Genomic DNA, 17183 nt, shown 5'->3' with positions numbered 1-17183 from the left:
CAGATAACAATCGCAAGCAGGCACATCAGCCCAGAAAGAATGGGCAGGACACGGGCCATCAAACGAACAAAAGAACGGGCCCGGACGAGATATCGCCGAACCGAGCATCTCCGCCCTGACCACCTGTGCTAGAGAAATGGAGAAACTAGACAAAGGAAGAGAAGCCAGCCGAGATAGCCATCGGCTCCAGGATGGGTGCCACCACTCCACCCTAAAGGCCCGGACCAAAATGATATCAAAAAGACATCCTGGACCTCTTTACATATGAGGAGCCTCTGCCCAACGTCTATTGACTCTATTCTCCAGTGCCAGGAAATCTATTCTTCGAACAATCAAGAACCTCTTAGCAAAGGGTGCCTGCTTGGAATTTGGCCTCGGGACACAAACTTCCTATAAAAACCCAGGCCAAAGGACTCTCAGGCGTGGATTTGGGAGCATCTATACCTTGCGTATAGACCCTGTCCACCCAGCGCTGCGCTGCTTATTTTATTGTGGTTTTTTCTCTTTGTTCGAATTTATTATTGTTTGATAATAAATTTTCTCTTTTATATAACCCGAAATTGCCTTTGCATTTATAACAGATTGGTGCCGTGACTCGGATAAGAGAAATTGCAGGAGAATCTCGCTACCCAGGACGGGTACCCCCGCTGATTTTAGCGGCCTGGTGAGCCGAGAACCTCCGCAGCACATTCCTATATCCGAACCAAATTTAGGCTAAGGAAAAACCACAATAAAAAAGGGAGAAAGGATCCAGAGAGCTCGGGAAGGCAAGGAGCCTTCGAGAAAGCCGCGGCTTGGTAGCTCGTAAAAAGTCATCTGTGCACGAAGACACCCTCGCAGGAAAATAGCTGTAAGTATTGTGAGGTTGAGCTGGTGATTGGGCGATTGTGTGAGACGTGATCTGATCACGAAGCGAGTGCGGACTTCAAGGTCGCGGTTCCATCCTCCCGCGAGGGAATTGGCCGGCCAAGAAGGAAGCGATTCGGTGTGAGAAAGGTCTCTCTTTACACGATTGTAAAAACCTGGGACGAAGGAGGTCCTGGGGGACCGATCACAGGAGGCTGAAAGGGGAAGAGGACGTCCTGTCGAGCTCGGGAATTAGTAAACCCTTTCAGTCAGCGGGCCTAGGCAAAGGTCCAAGAGAGAATCGAAGTGCTGAATACAAGAGACTCCAGTACAGCTAACTGCGAGGTGAGTATTAGCAAAGACTTTGATTCATCTGGTAAAGGCAGAACGAACACAACGCAAGAAAGGTAAGATATTTTTCAATATGAGACAAAGAAAAAGTAAGATGCAGAAAAAGGGTAATGAAAAGGGTCCCTCTGAGAGAGAGAAGGGATCACTAGACATCCCACCGGAAAGTCCCTTGGGATGGATGTTAAAATATTAGGAAAATTGCCCTGAGAGAAAAAAAGAAATCTAAGGCAAAAATGATCTGGTATTGTGCCGAGGTCTGGGGAGGGCAAGAACTGAGAAACCACCTCACTTAGCCTGTGGTGGGCACATTTGAAAGGTGGACGTGTAACGAGTATATTTGCGAAGTATAGAGCAGAGAAAAAGTAAGCTACAAAGGAAGAGCACAGGGAAAAATCCCTCCAATCCGGAGGAGAGATCACCAGACATCCCGCTGGAAAGTCCCTTGAAGTAAATGTTAAAACACTGGGAAGATTGTCCCCTGAGGAAAGGGAAATCGAAAGAAAAATTAATACATTATTGTATAGAAGTTTGGGGAAGACAGGAGTTGAGAAGTCACCTTACTTAGCCAGTGTTAGGCACATCTGAAAAAATAGACCTGTAATAAGTTGTTCTCCTATGTGGAGAACAAGGACCCCTCGGACCCCGAGGAGAAGGAATATGCTAAGCTCTGGTTAAACGCCAGGGTAGAGCTGTTCCCAATGAAACAAAAAGAAAAACGTGAGTCGAAAACTGAATCTTGGGAACCCCTTGACCACTTACCTCCCCCGTACCATGGACTGGCTGGGCCGTCGTCCCCAGATCAAGTGGTGCCTTCAGCACCTTCGGGCCCCCGAGACCAACCCACTGAGATGCATGTGTCTCAAGCGGGAGACTCGGTGCTGGCAGCGATGCCAGCAGCCCTTCCCCTTTCCCCGCCTGCAAACACCGTAACCACAGGAGTCTCTTCAGAGGTTTCTCCGGCACAAGGCTGGGGACAGCTCTATCCGTCCTTGCCGGTCCGGCCGCCACAGCCGGGACCCTCACACTTAACTGAAGGGGTCCCTACCGGTAACCGGGTGGCAGGGGAGTTCCCACAATCAACAAAAGGGAAAACCCCCACAAACCTCAGTTCCCCTCCTGCAAGTAGAACTCGTTTGAAAGCAAAAATGATGGGCGAGGAGGGGGGGGAGAGAGTAGTGAGAATGAGCACCGGTTGTTCCCTCTCAGGGAAGTACCGACAGCCCCGGGAGTGATTGGATTTGTGAATGTTCCCCTTAACTCCGGGGATGTGCGAGCGTTTAAAAAGGAGATGGGGCGATTGTTAGACGATCCTTTGGTGTGGCTGAAAAGCTGGATAACTTTTTAGGAAGTAGTATTTACACATACGATGATCTTATGGCCATCCTGAGATCGCCTGTTTAATCAAGAGGAAAGAGAAATGATTAAACAAGCCGGTATCAGAGACTGGGACCGACGCAGTCCACAGGGGACACCAGGTGACCAGAAATGGCCTAGCGTGAGCCCGAGCTGGAATGCCCAGGGAGGAGGGCAGGCAGAGCATGGTGGATTTAAGAAACATGATTGTTCAGGGAATAAGAGAGGCAGTTCCCCGAGGTCAAAACATTAGTAAAGTGTTCGGGGAATGCCAAGGGAGGGAGAAATCGCCCACGGAATGAGTAGAGAGGTTACGGCGAAGTTTTCAGATCTACTCTGGAACTGACCCGAACTCTCCCGTGGGGGAGGTCTTACTAAAAACACAATTTGTTGCCAAATCCTGAGAAGACATTAGGAGGAAATTAGAAAATATTGACAGGTAACAAGATAAAAGCCTCCAAGAGCTTCTGAGGGAAGCTCAAAAAGTATATATGAGAAGGGAGGATGAAAAACAGAGATTGTAAGCTAAGGTTTTAGTAGCTGCGGTCAAAGAAGTCCAAAAGCAAGAACAAACACAAGGTAAGTTTAAAACACTACCTAGAAAACAGAAAAGCACTCACAAGGCAGCCCCTACCCCACAGAGAGAGCTCCCCAAATGTTACTACTGTAAGAAAGTAAGACACATTCAGCAGGATTGCAGGCAAAGAAAAAAAAAAAAAAAAAAAAAAATGAAAAGATTTTTCAAGAAGATTAGGGCTGTCAGGGGCTCTTTAATTTGGGGACAAGAACATCCAAGGAGCCCTTGATAAAATTAAAAGTGAGTCCCCAATGGCAGGAAGTAAGCTTTTTAGTGGACACTGGAACAGAGAGGTACTCTGCAGAAATTGCCAGAGGGGTGTGTGACAAGCAAAGAAAAAGTTTTTGTAATTAGAATCAAGGGGGATCCTTTCAAAGTATCTGTAATAGAGATGTAAGAATAGAATCGGAAAATAAAATTTGTTTAAGAAATTTATTGCTTGTAGAAAAAGCAGATTATAATTTATTAAGAAGAGACATGATTGTTGCATTAAGAATTAATATCGTTGTTAAAAACTCTGAATTAGTAGTAAAAATATTCAAACTGACTCCCAAAGACGAAGAAGAAATTAACCCTAGAGTGTGGCACTCAAAAGGAGAAATAGGGAAATTAGATATCAAGCCTATTAAAATAGAAAACGAGGACCCTGAAGACCCTATAAGGATCAAACAATATCCCATCCCGATGGGAGGGAGAAGGGGATTAAAACAAGTAATTGACGACCTCCTTAAAGGGGTACCCTGAAACCCTGTATGTCTCAGCATAACACCCCCATCCTGGCTGTAAGAAAAACAGATAGCAGTTTACGATTAGTTCAGGACCTCAGAGCTGTAAATGTTAGAACCCGAACCAGATTCCTGGTGGTGGCCAGTCCTTACACTTTACTGAACAGGCTCTCACCTAAAGATGTATGGTATAGTGTAATCGATTTAAAAGATGCTTTTGAACTTGCCCTGTAGATGAAAAGAGTAGAAATTTCTTCGCCTTTCAGTGGGAGGACCCGGACACAAACCGAAAGCAACAGCTGAGATGGACGGTCCTCCCACAGGGGTTTGTAGAATCCCCAAATCTGTTCGGACAGGCTCTGGAACAACTACTCACCCAATTCATTCCAGAGGAGGGGACAAAATTGTTACAATATGTAGATGACTTGTTAATTGCCGGAACGACGGAAGAAAAGGTGAAGAAAAGCACGATTTCTTTACTGAATTTCTTGAGACAGAAGGGGTTAAAAGTATCTAAATCCAAATTGCAATTCACAGAGCCCGAAGTAAAATACCTTGGTCATTGGATATCTCAAGGGAAAAAGAAATTAGACCCTGAGAGAGTAGCAGGGATTCTTGCACTCCCTGCCCCAAAAACAAAAAAGACAGATAAGACAATTTTTGGGGCTCCTGGGATATTGCAAACAATGAATTGAAGGATTTAGTGAAAAAGTAAAATTTCTGTATGAAAGGTTAAACACTGATAAGTTGAAATAGACTGAGCAAAATGAATTTAATTTTCAGAAATTAAAGGATGCACTCATAACTGCCCCCGTACTAACTTTACCGGATACCAATAAGAATTTCAATTATTCGTAGATGTGAATAGACAAGCAGCACAAAGAGTTCTGACCCAAGAGTGGGCAGAAAAAAGAAGCCCATAAGGTTTCTCTCAAAATTTTTAGACCCGGTTAGTTGGGGTTGGCCTACTTGTTTGCAAGCAATTGTGACAGTGGATTTATTAGTAAGAAAAAAAAAAAAAAAAGGGTAACTTTCGGAGCTCCCTTGATAGTCTACATGATGTAAGAAATATCTTACAACAAAAAGCAGAAAAGTGGTTGACTGATTTGAGGCTTCTGAAATATAAAGCCATCTTAATCAGCTCGCCTGGTTTAGAATTAAGAACCACTACTGTGCAGAATCCTGCGCAGTTCCTGTTTGGAGAACCAACAGAGAAACTATTACACAATTGCATTGAAACTGTGTAATTGCAAACTAAAGTTAGACCAGATTTAGAAAATCAGGAGTTAGAAAGAAGAGAAAAGTAGTTTATAGATGGATCCTCAAAAGTTGTTGAGAGAAAAAGAAAGTCAGGATATGCTATAGTGAATGGCATATCAGGAAGCATTGTGAAATCAGGCCCCCTGAAAGCAAGCTGGTCTGCACAAGCTTGCGAGCTTTATGCTCTCCTGAGAGCCCTCCAGGGGTTAAAAGGAAAGAGGGGGATCATCTATACAAATTCGCGGTATGCTTTTAAAGTAGTACATACTTTTAAGAAAATTTGAGAAAAAGAAGTCTGATAAATACGAAAAGAAAAGAGTTAATCCATAGGGAAATCATTCGACAAATTCTACAGGCTGTCAGAGAACCAAAAGAAATATCAGTTGTCCATGTAAAAGGACACCAAACGGGATGGCAGTTCCACACCCGAGGTAACAACCTGGCAGACAAAAAGGCAAAACGAGCGGCTTTGTTAACCAATCTGCAGAAAAAAGGACTGATTCCCCAAAGCACAACACTGGGATTTGCCATACACCAAATGCAGCCTGGGGATAAAGTCCTGATCAAAGCTTAGAAAGAGCTCCCCCTCAACCCTCACTGGGAAGGACCGTTTCTCGTCCTCCTGACCACAGACACAGCTGTCCGGACTGCAGAAAGGGGCTGGACACACTCACCTCGAGTGAAAAAAAAAAGTAACAGATTACAACTCCTCCGAGTGGAAAGTCACCACACCTCCGAGAGAGCTGAAAATCAAACGCCGGCGTCATCACAAATGACAAGTGACGACCAGATAAGTTGTATTAATCCTGATTGTAATTGTTTTCCATTTATCCACTTCGAGTGTGCTTATTGTAAACAGATTTGGGTAGCCCACTGTTTAAGAGGGTACAAACCTAAAGGATTGTGCACAAAGTGTCTAGAGAAAGAACAGGAGGAGACTAGCCGTTTCTTAACACTTGCCACCCGGGCGGGGTCCTTGGAACTAAACTCTCCTGAGTGGTTCCTATTGTTCCAAAAGGGGTTAAGAGGCCAGTTAGATTCCAAAGCCAAGGCTTTAGAAATCGAGGGCCGAAAAACAATTAAAGTTTAAAGTACTGTGTAGGACAGACCCAACTAAATCGTCTCGGTGAGCTACTTTCAAAAAAAAAAAAAAAAAAAAGGGCACGCCTTAAGGACTACCAGGGCCCCTGAAGACAGTCCCTGCTGCCGAGAAGATGATAATCCCCGCCGTATGTTCCTATACGGGCGAAGGGCAAGGCAGAGGGATGCAATGGTGGGGAATCCTGATAGTCCTGAGTCTAGCCGTGTGCTTGGCCGAGGGAATGAGTCCCGAGGTACCTCCAGGGGGAGAGTCCCTGGAGAAGTGTGAGCAGTGTCAGACTGCCACAGAAACCGGACGAAAGATTGACTGTCCTCCAGAACTGCAAAAGGGGATGTGTTTTTCCAACAGCACTCAGTATAAGATCTGTAAATTAAAGGGGGAGGTCTGATGTTACCACTCAGAGGCAAGTTTTAAAGACGGGCAGTTTCAAACTCCTGAAAGACAAAAGATCAAAACTACCCACTTCAGGTACAAGAGAGAAGTGGGAGGGATTCCTCCGATTTCAATTTATAGTCAATGTAATAAGACCATCTAGATCAGAAGAAAAAGACAATCCACCTTTGTAGCATATTTCAAAATCAATCCTATGTTACAATAAAGCGAACTTGAAAACGTGTACTATAAGTGGAAAAATGTATTAAGAAGATAGAAATTTAAAACATGAAACAAAAGCTTCCTTCAATAATGAACCAATAATTTTAGATTTGTTAAAAAGTGAAGTTAACCGGGTATGTTTACAATTTGACCAAGTATTCTGTTTCTCCAGAGATGAAGACGAGTTAAATCCTAAAAGCAAAATATCAGACTGAGAGAAAAGTGAATGTGGTTAATCTCACACTCATCCCTCTGTAAGATTGAATAAAATAATACGAATTTTTAATGTAGTCAAATTATTAGGTGGGGGACTGTAATAAAGAATTAGATGAATAAAAATTCGAAAGAAAAGGTTTAAATAAAGTATATGTGATTGTAAATGATGAAAATATGGAATGAGAAATCCTCCTCCAAGTCGAGGCAGGATTTCTCTTCCAAAGCAACAGATTGCAGCCAAGCACCCAGATAACAATCGCAAGCAGGCACATCAGCCCAGAAAGAATGGGCAGGACACGGGCCATCAAACGAACAAAAGAACGGGCCCGGACGAGATATCGCCGAACCGAGCATCTCCGCCCTGACCACCTGTGCTAGAGAAATGGAGAAACTAGACAAAGGAAGAGAAGCCAGCCGAGATAGCCATCGGCTCCAGGATGGGTGCCACCACTCCACCCTAAAGGCCCGGACCAAAATGATATCAAAAAGACATCCTGGACCTCTTTACATATGAGGAGCCTCTGCCCAACGTCTATTGACTCTATTCTCCAGTGCCAGGAAATCTATTCTTCGAACAATCAAGAACCTCTTAGCAAAGGGTGCCTGCTTGGAATTTGGCCTCGGGACACAAACTTCCTATAAAAACCCAGGCCAAAGGACTCTCAGGCGTGGATTTGGGAGCATCTATACCTTGCGTATAGACCCTGTCCACCCAGCGCTGCGCTGCTTATTTTATTGTGGTTTTTTCTCTTTGTTCGAATTTATTATTGTTTGATAATAAATTTTCTCTTTTATATAACCCGAAATTGCCTTTGCATTTATAACATTACCCTGCAATTCCTTCATTTTGGTCTTCTGCTTGACTGGGGCTGCTGCATAGTTTTGACACAACTGGTTGCATCTCAACAAGGGTAAGGAAAAATTATTTTCAGATGTCACCAATCACCACATTGGTTCATACAGACCTTAACTCCCTGTCCTCAAGTGCTGTCATTTTTGACAAAATAAATGGGGTGTGTTGTTAGCTGTTCATTTATACACAAGTTTGTGGTGAGAGAATGGGGGAACTTTTGTGCACATCAATTTTAAATCCTTTATTTTAGCTCTTATCAAACAACAGAGAAAAGGATTCAAGAGAACAAAGTTCAGTGGAGGGGAAAAATACTGATGGCTTGAGGTGTTCATTATCCATAGATATGACTGTGTTACCTGCTTAGTGCTTCACTTTCTCTGTGATTCTGAGCCTGTAAACCTGATTAATTTTCACACTGAGAACTGGAGCATGTGTAGTTTATAATTTTATATACACATTTTATAGCATGAGCAGTAGGTTCCCTCCAGCTTGCCTTACTAGTACTGTTTTTTGCATGGCTGGAGTTTTCTTCTTGTAACAGATAATCCCTTCTGAGATGAGTAATGACACAAAATATTGGAGTGGGTTTTTCCCTGGGCAGTCAAGGACAAATCAAAACAAAAGAAATGTGAGCAGTCACACCCAGTGTTGCATATTTTGATCATTATATACAGGGCACTGCTCTTGAGAATACACTTGAAGTCAATTTGTTATTTTCAACTTCACTGCTTTTGATGTGGCCAGAACTGGGTTTAAGATTTTTAGTATTTATCATTTGTAATATCTCTCAAACACCAGTTTAAGGGAGATATTCACACAAGAAATTCCCCTGGTGTTCTATGTGTGCACATCTTTGATTACTTGGAGGTTGGGTCCTTATGCTGTAAGGCAGTGAGGTGCTGAGCATCCTTTTTTTCTCCAAAAAAAAAAAACAAAACCCAACAAACCAACTTTCATTATCACTTTGCAATAAATAACTTTTCATATCACTTCTTAAAAAAAAAACCCCTTTCTTCCTCCTGTTTGATTTTGTCAAAGGCCCAATTAAAAGTGGTGTTCAGTGGTCACATTTTGAGATCTATTTAGGCACAGAAAGACACCTCAGAGAGTTTTCAGAAGTGTTTAATATTTGGAATGTTTTCCCACATCCAGGTCTCTTTTCTGCTGCATGGAAAACAACCCCTGTTGAGAGAAAAGAGCAGCTGAATTCCAGTGACTCTCTCCCTGGAGAGTGTGAGGCTGTTAGAACTTGTTCTCAGTTTCAGCTCAGTAATTCAGTGTTTACTTCCCTGCTCTCTGGGATCCTGAGGAGGAAGTACATAATATGGGTGTAATTTGAGTACCACTCTCTAGTCCTACTCTTTCTGTCAAGACTGACAAGAAAACTGCTTTAGATCATGGAGGAGCTCTCAAATTCATTTGGGCTCCCGTGCAGGGATACTCCCTGTGTTTATTTAACAGCATTTCGAGTTTCCAAAATAAAATATTTGCTGAAAGAACCCTGAAATTTGTCTGTGATAAATGTGAACCTGAAGACTTCCCCTGAGCTATGTCTAGCATGAACTTTATTCACTGTAGGGATCATGTTTGTATAATTGAAATTTTTGACAAGATTTTTTAGGATGTAACATTTTGTTTCCCATTACATGAGCAAAACAGAGTATTGATTATGAAAAACACTGAAGGTTTTGACTGACAAATTGTTTGCTGCTTCATTTTTTATTTTCATTATTCAATATCCTACATTTACAAGTGTTCAGCAAGAAGTGAAACACTTTAAATGAAAGATTGTTCATAGAAGTAAATAAAATACTGGCAGAACCTTCCTCTCACCCTGTCCATGGGTGTGTCTGGCAGTGTGCACATTTACCAGGTTAATTTCCATCAAGATAATTAATTGCAGAGTTTTGATGAATTGTACTGTGACCAGAGATGGTAAGTGTTGGTAAATATTACCAAATTTGTGAGGGTTTTAATTATTATTGGGTTAAAAATACTAAGAGTTTATATTAAAACTGCAGTTCCAGGAATTTGGTGATTTTTCTTTTTCCCCCCCAAACCATCTCTCTGGCATTTGTTATTTGTCCTTGTATACTGACAGTGTTTATAAACAGTAATGCATCTGTACAAAAGTGTGCACTAAAAATAAGTCATTAAGGGTTTTCAGCCTCCAACTCTTTTAAATCAATGCTAGAATAAACTTGGCAGTAGATCACAGGTTTGTTTAGAAGATGAGGCTGAGAATTACCTACAAAATGATCTCTTTAGCACTACCCTTAATTTGTGGGTGTGATTTCTAGTGTCAATAGACACCAGTTCTCTTCTCTGATTATGTGAGCACAGCTGAAAGGTGCAGGCAGGAATAGTTGGTTAAAGGTAATAAAGACTTCATGGCATTTTGCTGGGGGGGCTTGTGGATAGCTGCTCTGCTTCTCCCAGAGGAACCACAGGAAAGCATCAGAAGTTTTGAGAAACTCCAGAATTCAGGTTTGAATAAATAAGTGCTCAACAATTAACCCACAAATATTTTGCTACATGTCAAACTTCCTAATTACCAGTTTGCCACACTACAAAGCAGACTGGCAGCCTATCTGAAGTACTGGAAAGGCTCTGAGCTTTCAAGTTTTATTGTATTGGGATGGTCAAGCAGAGCCTTTGTGCAGAGCTGTCACCTTCCGTGGGTTTAGGAGTTCACAGAGGTTTGAAACGTTAAGGTTGAAACAGCCGCTGTAAAGTTGGGTGATGTCACAGTGAGTGTTTTGGATGTGAAAGCCCTCTGAGCGTTCAGAAGCCTCTTAAATGTGTGTACTGTTCAAGCTTTTCAGAAAAGCTGTGAGAGCCTCATTAAGGAGCTGCTCCTCTCTGTTACAGAGGAAGTTTTGCATGAGAGTGGTGAGCAGGACAAACAGCAGCAGCTCTGAGGCAGCTGTGAGCAGCCCCTTTTAACCTCATTGCAGTGTCACTTACACAATGGCCATTAATAAAGTTAAACTTTGATAATTGGAGCACTGCTTGTTTCTAAAAATGAAGAATTAAATCTTAGCCTAATCTGATCCCCCTGGCTTTTTTATGCCACACTGCCCTCTGGCCATTGCTGGGGAGGACTCCTTCTGGAAGAACAGGCATCTATTTTAATTTAAACTTTTATATAAGAAGAAAATACCTCAAATATATTTGTCTTTACATTTTGGTCTTTTAAACAGAGAAATCTACTGACGTGTTGTAACTTTACTTGGTCAGCAGAAGAATTTATTTTGCCATTGGCTGAAGATCTGTGCCTTTGCAGGGCTGCTTCAGTGGCTTAGCACATCTTGCAAACACTTCACTTTCACCTTTGCTTGCAGCAGCAGTGTCAGTCACTGCAGCCTGTGAAAACTGCATGGAAAATTCCTTCCAGTGCAGCCATTTGGAAAAGATCCCTTTCCCCTGCAAACAGAACAGATCCCATTCGTATCCTGGAAGGAAGGACTGCTCCAGAACAACTTGTCTTTGTTTCAGTGGCAGCTTTGAGTTCAGGCAGAAATTCAATTCTTTTCTAGTGTATCATTTGCACATTTTTTTTTTCTCACAGGGATGATTTTCAGTGGTAGCACTGGTGGGTTGGGGTTTCTCTGAGTTCTTTGGGCAGATTTATTAGTGATGTACAAACCCATCACTTTTTTTGCTGTGATGTTGCCTGTATCTACAGCCACATGGAATCCAAGAGCTTTGTTTGCAGTCTTGGATTCCAAATAATTCTGTGGTTTCCAGCATCCTCAGAAGCCAAGGATATACAGAATCATTTGGATAAGAGGGGAAAAAAAAAAAATAAAAATATCACAAATCAGCCATAAACTGAAAATGGCACCCAGTGGTCATTTACAAGTGATTCTTGAATATTTACTTTGTGGTTATAGGCACTGAAATGTCTCAGGAAAATATTTTTTCCTCTTATGCTAATTTACTTATTCTGTTTTAAAGCAATAAGAATCTAAACCCATAAGAAGTTACTATAACAACAGTGACATCTTGTTAAAATCATCATTTTAACAGTGGGCCCAGTGGTGAACACAAACACAAGGACTCCTTATTCTATTGGAAGAGTTTTTTTGCTAAGAATCCTGCATTATTTGGAGCATGTTAACTCTGTTCCAGACGTTTTACATCCTAACTGATAATCATAAGTTGTGACATGAAAGAACTACCAAAATAACTGCAACTCTGACTCTTTTTCTGTTGATCTCATGAAGGTGTGTGCTCAAGTCAGCCACACCTGATCGTATTGCTTGGGAAAGCAAGGGAGCAGAAATAAACGCCTCAATTAATCATTGTAGAAAAAAATCCAGATCTGTAAGCATTTTGCCCAAGTGAGGAATTGAGGATTAAACCTCAGGAGCAGCCAATGCTTTAAACATTTCAATGAAAAGGTCATGTCCAAGTGGCTTGTAGCCAATATCACTTATCCTGGCTTTTGTATTCCCTGTCAGTCACAAAGGGGGAACACACACATGCTGGAAAAAGGTAATTGTTGCAGATTAAAGCCTCATGCGAAATGAAAGAGCCATCAAAATTCTTTATAGTTGCTTGGCATGAGTTCTGATAATGCAGAGTTCTCTTTTATTATTATTTTAAAATGCAGCCATCTACCACAGACTAAACAAAAGTCCCCCAAGACAATAGGAGCAGCCAGTGAGTAGAGTGTCTGGAACTGCTGTGCACAGCTGGAGCTGGCAGGTGAAACACAGGCACACAAGTGCTTGTTCAAATAGGAAGATTTAGATTTCTTTTACTTTCCCCCCCCACCCTGTTTAAGACCACCTCATATTTTAGCTGCAGATCAGATTTTTTTTTTGTTCTGCCATATTTTAAATCTATCTACCAGCCTTTATTTTACAGTGAAACATCTTTTTCTCTTGTTGGGAGAATAAAAAATACCCAATTCCCTGATGCTGCATGGCTGCTTATCACAGAAACTTAAAAAATAATAGTGATTAAACTTATTTTTCGTGAAGCTCACATGCAACAACTATTTTTGACACATTATATGTGATAACAGCATTAAGACATTTATAAAAGACACGTTGATAATTTTCTGGAGGGTTGTGCTGGAATAAGTTCCACACCAAGGAGGAATACAGGACATTTTCTTGCAGTCAATAGACATTGTGCAGCTTTATTTCTTGTTCCACTTGAGTTTTTGCACAGGTGTTGACCCCTCTATGCTCCCTGTTTCAGGTTCTGCTGTTCCTGGTTGAAGTCAATGGGTGCTCTTAGTGCACACAAAAAATGCAGCGCAGGGAATCTTCCACCTGCCCAGTCCTCAAGGAAATGTCAGATGGGAAGAGGCCTCCTAAATTCAGAGGTGATTATTTTTGCTTTGATGCTTTTTAGTGCCTTTGTTGGCATATTCTGATCAGCATGATCCCAAAATAAAACTAATTGAGGCTGACAGATGCTGTCACACATTCAGCGTGGATGGAGTTCACTGAGATTTTGCAGCTTTAAGTTACCTAATACAGAAAAACAAAAAAACAACTGCTAAAACATTATCAGCAACTGCTTTAACTGAAAAAATCCCAGAATGTTATGCTCAAGTATGTAAATGCAAGATATTCTCTCAACAAAGCATTGAAATAAAATACCAGTAAGAAAAATATCTTAAAGAGAATGTTTTAAAGAAATCACAAAAATGTCAGCTGGACTCAATTTTTCTGCTTGATTTTCTGCCAAATCATTCCAATTTTTGTCATTTCCCCTTTTTTTTTCCTGAGCACTTTTTGATTCAGACAACTGTGGAATTTCCTGTTCTGTTTTTGTTTTGCTACTGCAGCTAAAGCAGCCAACAGCCAAGGTCACTGTAGAAAACCAAACTTTCAGTAAAATTTGAACAAATACATTCCCTCCCCATGTTTGCAATTTCTGTTCTCTGACCCATTTCCTTTTGTGATGTTTTGGTATTTCCAGAGTCTGCATGTTCACTCATCTTCATGTTTCTTCTTGACCACAGTGAGCCCTGTTTTCCTTTGCAGTGCCTGTTCCAGTGGGGGATGTGTATTTTTAATTATCTGCTGTCCTTAGTTGAAGAGATTTGTCCCTGCACTGTATAAGTGTACTTCTGCTTGGTGAGTACCCATGCACAGCAGTTTTATTAAAATGGTAATTTGCTTTCTCCAAACATTTGTAGCTATCACTGCTACATCTGTAACAGAAATTCCTGGGTAAGAGCACTTGAAACTAGTCCAGGGTTGCTTTAATTTTTGAATTGTGCCTGTGCAGAGATCAGTTTCAGATTTTAAAGAACTTCTTCTGTAGATACTGAGATTCATTTTTCCTGACACTTTTCCATAGCTAATGCCCTCAGCAGTGGGAAATAAGAACACAGTATGATGATGATGATGATGATGATGATAACAATAATAATAACTTATTTATTTATCCTTAAGATACAGGTCTTTCTGTTTGTTTCCAAGATGCTTTTCAAAAGATAAGACAACCATCTGGAGAAGAGATATTTGTTAGTAATATAGTTTAAATATGGATGTTTATCTACCAATGTTAAAGCAACTGTTGGGAGGAGGAAGCCTTGAAATGTTTTTGGTTCATTACTGACTTTAGGCTCCCCCAGAATTCAGAGCCCCACAGAACTGATCCAAAGCCCTCAAATCCTTGGGATCACTTCCCATAGCCTTGGTATATTTTGGAGAAATTTGCACCCACAATGTTCTCCCTTCCTGAGCAAGGGCAGGTCTAACAGCCTGTTTGGGAGATACCAGTGCCCAAATTTCCTTTGTCTGGGGCTGCTTGGCCATCATTTATCCCAGTTTTAGGGGAGCTGTTAAGATTTTTGTGGGAATCAGAACTCTCCCTCTTACATAACACCAACGTTTTGTAAGAAGAATTGTGAAAAACTGGGTAAAAAATGCACCAAAAAAGCTGCTTCTCCAAGTTCCGGTTGTAACTGCTTGGAAAACAACAAGGTGTTGTACTGGATTCTTGGGCTTTATCAATTGCTTGTAAACAACCTTAAGCACTTGGTGCTGAGGAATCAAAGTATTTTTCTTTTAGTGCTATTTTTACACACAAAAAAAGGCCTCTCTTATAGGTAGCAGAAGGATTTTAACTTCCACTGGATGTGTTAAAAGAAGAAAATATCTCTTAAGCCACCGGTTGCTGCCTGTATATTAATGCTTAGCAGGTTATTTCTGTATCATGCAAGTGAAATTCATATTCTGTATCTGTTGCTGAGGAATGATGCAGTGATAATTGTGAGCTTTTGTGGAAGAGGACTTGTAAGTTCTTGGGGGCATTTCTGTCCATAGCTGAGTAGAACTGCAGATTATGCAAGCTTTTCCAGTTGCCAACAAAATGATGGATCAAGTTCACAGCACATGTAGCCCACGAAGCAGAGCAGGAACTGCAGGAGAATGGTCTTGATACCTACAGGTTACAGAGGATCTACTTTTTAATAAAAAGGTGCAAAACCTCTTTGAACTCCTGTGCCTGTAAATAAATCCCCTGAGCTCAGCAGGGATGTCTGGGAGAGAGTGAGGACTGGGCAGGACTGGCGTGCCTGGGGACGAGATGTGATTCCCCATATCTCAATTGGGGTCAGCAAAGTCAAATAAGGGAATGGGAGACAGGGAGAAATGTCTGATACTCCAGGCATGCTGCCTGCCAACATAAAGCAGAGCTGCCCTGAAAAAGGATTTAGTAATTTGCCCTGCTGGATTTGAGATCCAGTGTTTCACTGGAAATTGGAGCGGTTCATTCCTTAATCAGGATGTTTTGAGTGAAAAGTGTTCCCCCTGTACCCACTAAAGTCATGCAATAGGAGTTTTGCTGTAATGACTCTAATGAGGCTAAGATTTGATTGCACATCTTCTAATCCCACATTTCTGGGCTGATTCATGGCTCCATTTATTCCTGTGTGACCTTCTGGAGCCTGGAGGAGGCAGATTTGGCTTTTTGCCATATTTGTCGGCATTAGTAAAAACAGCATCTCTAAAACTTCTTGAATTCTGGGTAGTTCAACAGAATATTTTAAGCACAAGAAATCTGAAAAACACTGATGTGCCTAAATCATTCTGTCATTTAAAAAATGTGTAGTTTGAGAGCATTTTGGTGTAGTGTTTAGCTTGAAAGATGCCACTAAGAACTTCTTAGTGCTTGGTTTGAGGAAAAAAGACTGGGAAGACAGATTGCAATCCTGAAAATTGATGAAACAATTGCATAATTAGGCTGTAGTTAATAATTGTTTGTCAATAGGCATTGTCTTAGTTACAAAACCTGCCTTTAAATTTTGGGCTTGCAGCATTATTTTACCTGATAGTAAAATAAATGGAGCTGAGCTTGATTTAGGTTCGGTGCTTTATTGGGCTAGGATAGATGAGATGCCTGTTCCTGAAATATCGAAGCAAGAAGGTGTCTGAGATCTTTGAAAATAAAACTGTAGGGAGAAATTAGAAGGAAAAGCTGTGTGAATGACTTATAATCACAGTCAGTGCTTGGGAAAACTATTATTTTTCTTTCTAGTAGTCTTTAATAGCATTTATACTGTATTCTGAGGTACTGTTTGGTAATTTGAAAATGCCAACTTTGCTGCTTTATGGTGAAAATTTTCATGCTTCAGTGACAAATAATTTCCCCTTTCCCAGCTTTCTTTTTTCAGCCAGGAGCCTCGTGCAGCTCGTTGCTGTCTGTGAACCTTTCGGAACCAATTCTGAAATTCTTCAAAGCACACTCAAAACTTGTCAGCCCCAGAGCTCTTTGGCAGGACAAAAGATGCACATACAGAAGTGCATAAGGTCATTTGATCAGTGTGTTGCCTTCTGAAGGGGTGGGTGGGTGACCCTCTGAGGGCTGGGCTGAGGTGTGAGTGCTTCACAGTGAGATGAAATTTCACTTTATAACTCCTTGAGGATATGTGGATGTTTTAACTGCCCCTCCCCTGCCTTGGGTATCCTGTCCAAACCTCATTTCTGCTTCTGCAGGGGACAAACCTGTTCCCCACTGCTCCTGCCATTGAACAGAACAATCCAAGGGATGTGTGCAAGCACCTGCAAAACAGGCAAGTCTTTAGGCTGACTTGGGTTGGGTTTGAAATAGGTTCAACAGAATCTGCCACCTTAGTATGTTGAATTCAATAACACAGGAAAATTGCAGAGCCTGGAAAATTAAAAGCTTGATGTCCAATTAACTCCTATGTGTTCAGCATCAAGCAAGAAAAAAAAAAAAAAAAATCTAAATTAAACAGCAGCACGTTTCTCATCCAGAAATTTTCTGACTAGAAATGCCACGAGCTGATTTTTTTGAATCATCACACCAAGT

The 17183-nt window shown here is 41.4% G+C and overlaps 1 protein-coding gene across 9 annotated transcripts in view; it reads left to right on the top strand.

Annotated features, from left to right (window-relative positions):
- The window catches only part of LOC111926444 (uncharacterized), a 61864-nt gene that overhangs the window by 29417 nt on the left and 15264 nt on the right, over positions 1 to 17183 (top strand). For 5 of the 9 annotated variants that reach the window (XR_015281979.1, XR_015281974.1, XR_015281992.1 and 2 more), the window contains 4 exons: positions 13092 to 13218; positions 13886 to 13978; positions 16511 to 16660; positions 16847 to 16923. The gene's annotated coding sequence lies outside the window, so the exon portion shown is untranslated. Of the gene's footprint in view, positions 1 to 9029; positions 9385 to 13091; positions 13219 to 13799; positions 17030 to 17183 lie in introns of those variants that run through there. The other 4 variants (XR_015282000.1, XR_015281985.1, XR_015281981.1 and 1 more) reach the window with 3 other exon arrangements.

This window comes from Cyanistes caeruleus, chromosome 2 (genome assembly GCF_971803275.1).
Source record: "Cyanistes caeruleus chromosome 2, bCyaCae1.hap1.1, whole genome shotgun sequence".
In the NCBI taxonomy this organism is placed as follows: Eukaryota; Metazoa; Chordata; class Aves; order Passeriformes; family Paridae; genus Cyanistes; species Cyanistes caeruleus.
Note: the sequence above shows the minus strand (reverse complement) of the source record. Positions and strands in the feature narration are given on the sequence as shown.